This window comes from Otolemur garnettii, unplaced genomic scaffold (assembly GCF_000181295.1).
Source record: "Otolemur garnettii isolate 467f Iridium unplaced genomic scaffold, OtoGar3 scaffold00062, whole genome shotgun sequence".
In the NCBI taxonomy this organism is placed as follows: domain Eukaryota; kingdom Metazoa; phylum Chordata; class Mammalia; order Primates; family Galagidae; genus Otolemur; species Otolemur garnettii.
This window is the reverse complement of record NW_003852457.1, coordinates 9,344,066-9,351,605: the sequence shown is the minus strand read 5'-3', so window position 1 is coordinate 9,351,605 and position 7,540 is coordinate 9,344,066. Positions and strand designations below refer to the sequence as shown.

The window sequence follows — 7,540 nt, the reverse complement described above, 5'->3', positions numbered from 1 at the left end:
AACTCTCACAAAAGAGAAAATGAAACACTTAGGTATAAACTTAAGAAAATGTATAGCGTCTCTGCTGAAATTACAAAACATGTATGAAAGAAATCGGTGAAGATCTAGTGGAGAGATGTACCATGTACATAGATCCAAGGCTTAGTGAACACAGTAAAGATGTCAGTTATCCCCAGATTCATATACTTTAATACAATTTCTATCAAAATTCCTGTAAATTTTTTTTGTACAGAGACCTATTCTAAAATATATAAGGAGAGCCCTGGGTTGAATAATCATGAAAGAATGCAAAGTGGGAGGACAGGCCTTCCCTGATGTGGCTTTCTAAACAGCTGCACTGCACAGAAAAGTGCACCAGCAGCCTCAACTGCAATACTTTTTTTTTTTTTTTTTTGAGACAGCCTGCCGTTGCATCACGGCTCACAGCAACCTCCAACTCTTGGGCTCAAGTGAGTCTCCTGCCTCCACCTCCCAAGTAGCTGGGAATACAGGCGTCCGCCACAACGCCTGGCTATTTTTTGGTACAGCCATCATTGTTGTTTGGCGGGCCCAAGCTGGATTCGAACCCACCAGCTCAGGTGTATGTGGCTGGTGCCTTACCAGCTTGAGCCACAGGCGCCAAGCCTGCAATACTTTTTGACAACTGTGCTATTGGAGGTCAGAGGACCTGTTTCGATTACTTGGTTGAGCTAAAAAGCTCAACTGAGGCACAGTGGTAATTGAAAGCAAAAATGAACGCAAACAAAACTGGAACAGCACAGGCAGCATGAACAGAGGGCAAAAAGTAACCTGCACAAGTTTCAGTGTAACAAAGAGAAATTTTATGTGGGAAGAACAAAGAATGTTTAGATCACTTCCAAAAGAGAGTTGGAAGTGGGTCCCTTTCAGGAACAAGTGGTGGGTGAGAGAGACATAGAGGCAAAGGCCTGCAGGGGGTACAAATATCCTCATTTGAAATTGGTTGCAAGGTTTTCATTGGCCTCTCTAGCCTTCAGGTATCATTGCCCTTTTCTATTGGTCATTGATTGTCTCTTTCTATTGGTCATTGGTTACCTAGGTTACCCACATTCTTATGGGCCCTCAAGATTTCCTGATTCCACATGCTTTCCTCTCACCCCGCTTGACTCCTCTTAGTGTACCTTCGCATGTGCAAAAACAATTTATTGAAGGAACTTAATGTCTTTTCATTACGTAAACGGCGTAGGAACAATGCAATACCCATAGGCAAAACCGACAGTACAGTTCTCCAACTCATCTCCCGGGCCATCAGTGTTCCCGTTTCTGAAAAGGTGAGGCGTCGCCAGAGCGCAGGAACCAGCCAAGAAGGCCCAATAAGGAGGGCAGCCCCACAGCGTGGGGCGGGGCGATAAAAGCCACGCCCATATATTTGCAGATAGGGCGTGGCAGGACTGGGACCGCGGCCTGGTCACGCCATTTCCGCCGGAAGCTCTATTTTTCGGTTTCCTGTCGGAATGTGTACTGCAAGTCCGGAAGTTGTGTTTCTGGAAAGTACCGCAGACTCTCAAAGTCACTTTATGAAATTGCGTAGGGCCACTAAGGGATGAATTCTATATTGAACCTGTGGCGAAAGCGGTCCTGGACGTAAAGCGGCTGCTAGCGAGCAGAAGACGATATTCTATGTTCCGGAACGGAGGCATAGCACACAGGCTGTTTCTGGGAGGCCCGTAGTCTTTGCACCACCGTGCCCCGCCCCTCGCGCAGCCACGTCTCCGCTGGAGAAGTCGGGCTGGGCGGCTGCCGCAGCTTCCGCAGCGTTAGGGTGAGGGTCGCGGGGGCCGCGGCGCCCCGGAGCCGGGCTCTTGCCGAGCGAGGGCCTGGGAGGCCCAAGAGTTGGCGGCGGAGGGCGGGCAAGGGGCAACCAGCGAGGGACGGCGGGGCCTGGGTGCGGCTGCCTCTTGGAGCGCTGCGGTGACGGCCGTTTCAGTCACCCTTCTCACTGCCGGTAGCCTCAGGGCCAGCTTTTAGCCTTTAGCGGAGCTGCCTCTGTGGAACTTGATACACTTGAGTCCACAGGAACGCTTGCTGGCGCCTAATAGGATGTGATTTACCCCAGAGGCATCTACTCCAGCTGCTCAGGACAGTACTTGTATTTTCAGTCTTGTCTTTTGCAGTTTGTTTTTTTTGTTTGAGACGAGGACTCGCTTTGTCACCTCGGGTAGAATGCTGTGACCCGATCATAGCTCATTGCAGCCCAGAACACCTAGGCTCACTCGGTCCTTCTCAGCCTCCTGAGTAGCCAGATGCCATTTGCTCTTAATGACAAACGTGATGTGGTGTCGGGCAGCTCGGGTGCAGCTGCGTTTTAAAGAACCCATGTACTTATCTGTTTGCCTCTGTCTCTGGCAGACTTTATTTCTCTGTCTTAGATGTTCAGAGATGTTTCACTGATTCAGGGCTACTACTGTCCAGAAGGAATGGGTCCAGGGAGCTAGGCATTGACACTAGTATGAACACTTCAACTTTTATTCACCTAATTAATTAAGACAGAGTCTCTGTTGCTTTGGGTAAAGTGCCATGGCATCCTAGCTCATAGCAGCCTCAAACTCTTCGTCTCAAGTGATCCTCTTGCTTCTGCCTCCTGATTAGCTGGGATTACAGGCATGTGCCACAATGCCTGTCTTTATTTTTAGTAGAGGCCTAGCTCTTGCTCAGGCTAGTCTCAAACTCCTGAGCTCAGGCAGTCCACCTGCCTTGGCCTCCCACAGTGCTAGGATTACAGGTGTGTACCACCTCGCCTGGCCATTCCCCAAATTCATTGAGGTGTAAATTCATTGTAGGTAGGCCCTGGGATACAGCGTTGAAGTCTTGTCAGGGTCACTGAGCTCACTTAGCAGAGGCATACATGAGGTCATTACTGAGTATACTGATGGTGATCCAGGCGGGGTAAGCTACTTTTAAATTGTGTGGAAAGGCTCACGAGGGAGGGGACTTTTGTGCCAAGCCCTCTATGACAAGAAGCTAGCCATGCAAAATTGTGGGAAAAGAGCCTTTCAAGCTGAATGAAGAGAAACAAGGTTTTGAATACCCCGAGGAAGGAGTAAGTTTAGGGCTAGCATGCAGTGGAAAAGGAGAAAAGTTACAAGGGTAAGGGTGTGGATATAGGCAGGAGCCAAAGCTCATGTAGCTTCATAGTTCATGGTAAGAAATTGGATTTAATTGTCACTGGGACATTGTAAAGCATTTATAGGTGACTCAGGTTTTCTTTTTTTTTACTGTTTAATGTCATGAGTATAGTTCCTTATAAACTTTTAACAGCTTTCAGTTACAGTATTCTTTGAATGGCAAGGAAAGGAAATATGTTGTCTGATACTACTCAGATTCAAAAGTAGCTTTTTCTTGCTCAGTTGCCTTAAGGAATACCGTACTTTTGGGTGGCACCTGTGGCTCAAAGAAGTAGGATGCCAGCCTCATATATTGGAGGTGGTGGGTTCAAACCCAGCGCTGGCCAAAAACCTCAAAAAAAAAAAAAAGTTTACTTTCTCAAGAGTATCTTCAGTTGGGTTTTACTTACCCCTTTTGACAAGCAATAATGGAAGGGAAATGAACAATAATAATTGCTACCGTTTTATTGGATGCAGGACAGACCCTATGCCTTGTTGCATTTAATCTTGGCAGAAATTTTATATTGTTTCTCATTGGTTTTCTTTTGAGGAAGTAGGCTAAGAATGTGTAAGAAATCTTGGGAAAGTCTCACAGCTAAGAGGAGTTAGGCTATGTATCAGTGGGGTTCCTGTTGTGTAGTGGTGTGAGGCTTGCTTTTGGCTTCACTTTGTATATAGGGCTCTGTGTATCTTTGGATGTCAGTGAAGCCTCAGTCAGGTTGAAGGAATTATCTTAGGGAAATCCTGTTTTATCTTTGATGCTCTATTTCTAGTAGCTGATAGGAACAGCTTAAATAAGGTGAGGTTATTGGAGCTGTTAATGTGTGTTTATGGAATTCATGTAACCTGAGTGGAAGCTGGAAGTCTTGCTGGCATCTGGGCTAGTGTTTTTTTCAGTGTGAGATTCTTTGAGGTTACACAGGATTGAACCTCAAATTAGGGATATCTTTCAAAGTTCTGAGTGATAGCTTTGTCCTGTCTTTTCCCGCTAGGAAACAGGAATGCTGGTGGTCAAAAATAACACTATGTAAGATTGACCTTTCTTTTTTTTTTTTTTTTTCAGTCATAAAGTGGAGTGTCTGTTACTAATAACAGCTTCCTTGTGACACACCCCCAGCTGTCTGATCCTCCTCCAACTTCTCAGAGATTTGCTTTTGTCAGCGGTCTGAGGTAATGAGCCCCTGAACGACCAAGCCATGCTAACTAAAATTCAACTGAAGCTGAGGATAGACAGAGAACGCCCATTTATTGCCCTAGAGGGAGAAGTAACACTGTCACTAGACTCCACCTTAGGTACAGTCAGTATGTTCTGTCTCTAGCCCAGCTTTAGGAGGACCTGCACATAGGCAGAACCTGGAGCTGCCAGAATAAGTCACAGTCATGGGGTCTCCATTCTGAGCTGGGGTAGGGCTGCTTGAGAATCACAAGGTTTCTTGTTTAGTAAGAAATCAGAATGAAGGGAATTAAATGAGTGGGATCTGTAATGGCCTTTGTTGCCATGTTTGGTGTGACTTCTCTGTGGAATTTGAATATCCTGGGCTAATGTTTCTCTTTCCTGGGCAGTGTTAAGGATAGGCATTGTCACTATTTGCCTCTGTGACAGTTCTCTTCTGCATATTCTGTCTTTAATGGCTAAGTCTGGTCCTGCTGGTCATCTCAGGTCTCAGTCTTCCTTCCCATTCAGGTGTTTATTTCAGCTCTTGCCTTTATAGCCTGCTCTTCTCATTTGTAATTCCCAGGGACACTCTTTGTCCCTCATTGAAACTGGAGGTCTCAGGTATTTTCAGTGGGAAAGGTTAACAGGTTTTCTGTATTTTAAAAGGTTTTTTTTTTTTTTGCAGTTATTGGCTGGGGCTGGGTTTGAACCTGCTACCTCCAGCATATGAGGCCGGCACCCTACTTCTTTGAGCCACAGATGCAGCCCTTAAAAGGTGTTATTGATGCTCTAGGATTCAAATACTTTATGAGAGACTTGACAGAGCCAAAGATTTAATTCAGTAACTGTGTTGAGTATGAGTGTGGCGTGTTTGAGGGAGTGGGGACACAGACTTGAAATGATAGTTTTTGTTTTCCAGGATCTTACCATGTAATGGACACACACAGTTGCAAGTATGACAGGCTGTGGTAACGGGCACACATGAGGTATAGTGATAACAGAAGGGAGTGTACAAGGCACTTTGCCTGCAAGGCTAGGGAAGACTTCAAGGCAGTGCCTGATGTAGACTTGCAAGGAAGGGCATTCTTAGCAGAGGGGTGAGATCTGCAGTCACAGACATAGGCAGAACTTTTTATCTGGGCAGGTGAGCCTTGTAGGAACAGACAGTGATGTAGATATCACCCCCTGCATCCCCACCCCCACAAAGTGGAGGCAAAGACATATCAAAGCAAAATACAAACATTTTCTTTTGCTAAAGACACTTTCAAGATGACCAGTTCAACAGCATACCAGTATTCAGTGACAGAGTCCACATTTCCATCTGTAATTCACCAGTCCTTAAAGTGGCAAGGCTGTGATGATGGGGCCACCTTGGCCTTTGTTTTGCTGATATGCCTTACCTTTCTCAGTGTGTGTCTTCTCCACAGTATTATGCCATGGCTCGGCTGGCTTTCCACCAGCCATCCTAGGGAGTTTTGGGTTTGTTGCTGAGGGGCAGGCTTGGTGGGTATCACAGTGGTTTTCTTTTGATTTTCAGAAGCTTCTGTGCAGTGTGTATAGACAGCTGTGTTGCCCAAATCTCTGTCCAGACTTTGGGGCCTGTTCATTCACTCCTACCCAGAAAAATCTCCAGGCATGAAAGACATTACTAATAACTGTAAGACAAAAATGAGATTGAGAATTTGTTGCACAAAGGATTAGTTATTTGGCCAACCTTAGTAACTTCCTTCATTGGTGTGATTCAGACACTGTTTTAGTTTTCAAATATTTATATTTGCTAGGCACCGTGAGTCAGACTCACTTCCAGAGTCTTTTTTGTTTGGGGTAGTTTTTAAGTAGCTATATTGGATTTATAGTTACTAATGTTATCACTCATTTCTTTTCTTTTTTTAAAATTTTTTGTAAGACAGAGTCTCACTATGTTGCCCTTGGTAGAGTGCTGAACCATCACTGCTCACAGCAACCTCAAACTCTTGGGCTTAAGCAATTCTCTTGCCTCAGCCTCCCAAGTAGCTGGAACTACAGGTGCCTGCCACACCACACCCAGCTATTTTTTTGTAGTTGTTGTCATTGTTGTCCAACAGGCCCGGGCTGGATTTGAACCTGCCAGCTCCAACGCGTGTGGCTGGCGCTCCAGCCACTGAGCCACAGGTGCTGAGCCACGTTATCACTCATTTCTATCAATACCACTTTCTAATAACCCTTAATGCTAGTTTTACACTGTACTAGTCATTGACAGTCAGTAGATGGGGATAGACCTACCACCAACGGATGACTTCTTTCCTTGGTGAAGAGTAATAAGATGGCTGATAGTGTGACAGTGAAGGGTGCCAGACTACCAGCTCTCTTCAAGTCAGCAGCACACTCCTTGTTGAGGGCCACTTATGTGGCTTCTTGTCTGTAATTTCTGTATGGGATTTATAAGCTACAGATGAAGCTTCTGTGATGTTTATCATGAAGCATATGAAACAGAACATAACATAGGATAATATGAAACTTACTTTATTTATTTATTTTAAGATAGAGTCTCTGTTGCCTAGGCTAGAATGCAGTGGCATCAGCTTAGCTCACAGTAACCTCAAATTCCTGGACTGAGGCAATCCTGCTTCAGCCTCCAGAGTAGCTGGGACTACAGGTATCTACCACAACACCCACCTAATTTTTCTTTTTTTATATACAGGTGGGGTCTTGCTCTTGTTCAGGCTGGTCTGAAACTCCTGAGCTCAAGTGATCCTCCCACCTTGACCTCCCAGAGTGCTAGGATTATAGGCATGAACTACCATGCCCAGCTGAAATTTACTTTTTTATTTTTTTGAGACAGAGTTTCACTATGTCACCCTCGGTAGAGTGCCTTCGTGTAACAGCTCACAGCAACTTCAAACTCTTGGGCTCAAGTGATTCTCTTGCCTCAGCCTCCCAAGTAGGTGGGACTACAGGCACCCACCACAATGTTCAGCTATTTTTTGGTTGTAGTTATTATTGTTTAGTTGGCCCAGGCCAGGCTCGAACTTGCCAGCCTCCATGTATGTGTCGGTCCCCCTACGCTCTGAGCTAAAGGGGGAGAGCCCTGAAATTAAAGGAAGTAGAATGGGTGTGGTGGCTCACACCTGTAATCTCAGCATTCTGGGAGGCTGAGGTGGGTGGATCACTTGATCTCAGGAGTTCCATACCAGCCTGAGCAAGAGTGAGACGGCTCGGCGCCTGTAACTCAAGTGGCTAAGGTGCCAGCCATGTACACCCAAGGTGGCAGGTTCGAATCCAG

General features: G+C 45.8%; 1 protein-coding gene across 3 annotated transcripts in view; it reads left to right on the top strand.

Moving 5' to 3' along the window:
* Positions 1-1,493: 1,493 nt before the first annotated feature.
* The window catches only part of GOLGA3 (golgin A3), a 67,687-nt gene continuing 61,640 nt past the window's right edge, over positions 1,494-7,540 (top strand). For 2 of the 3 annotated variants that reach the window (XM_012807048.2, XM_023514968.1), the window contains exons 1-2: positions 1,494-1,780; positions 4,186-4,292. The gene's annotated coding sequence lies outside the window, so the exon portion shown is untranslated. The remainder of the gene's footprint in view (positions 1,781-4,185; positions 4,293-7,540) is intronic. The other variant, XM_003792889.3, reaches the window with a different exon arrangement.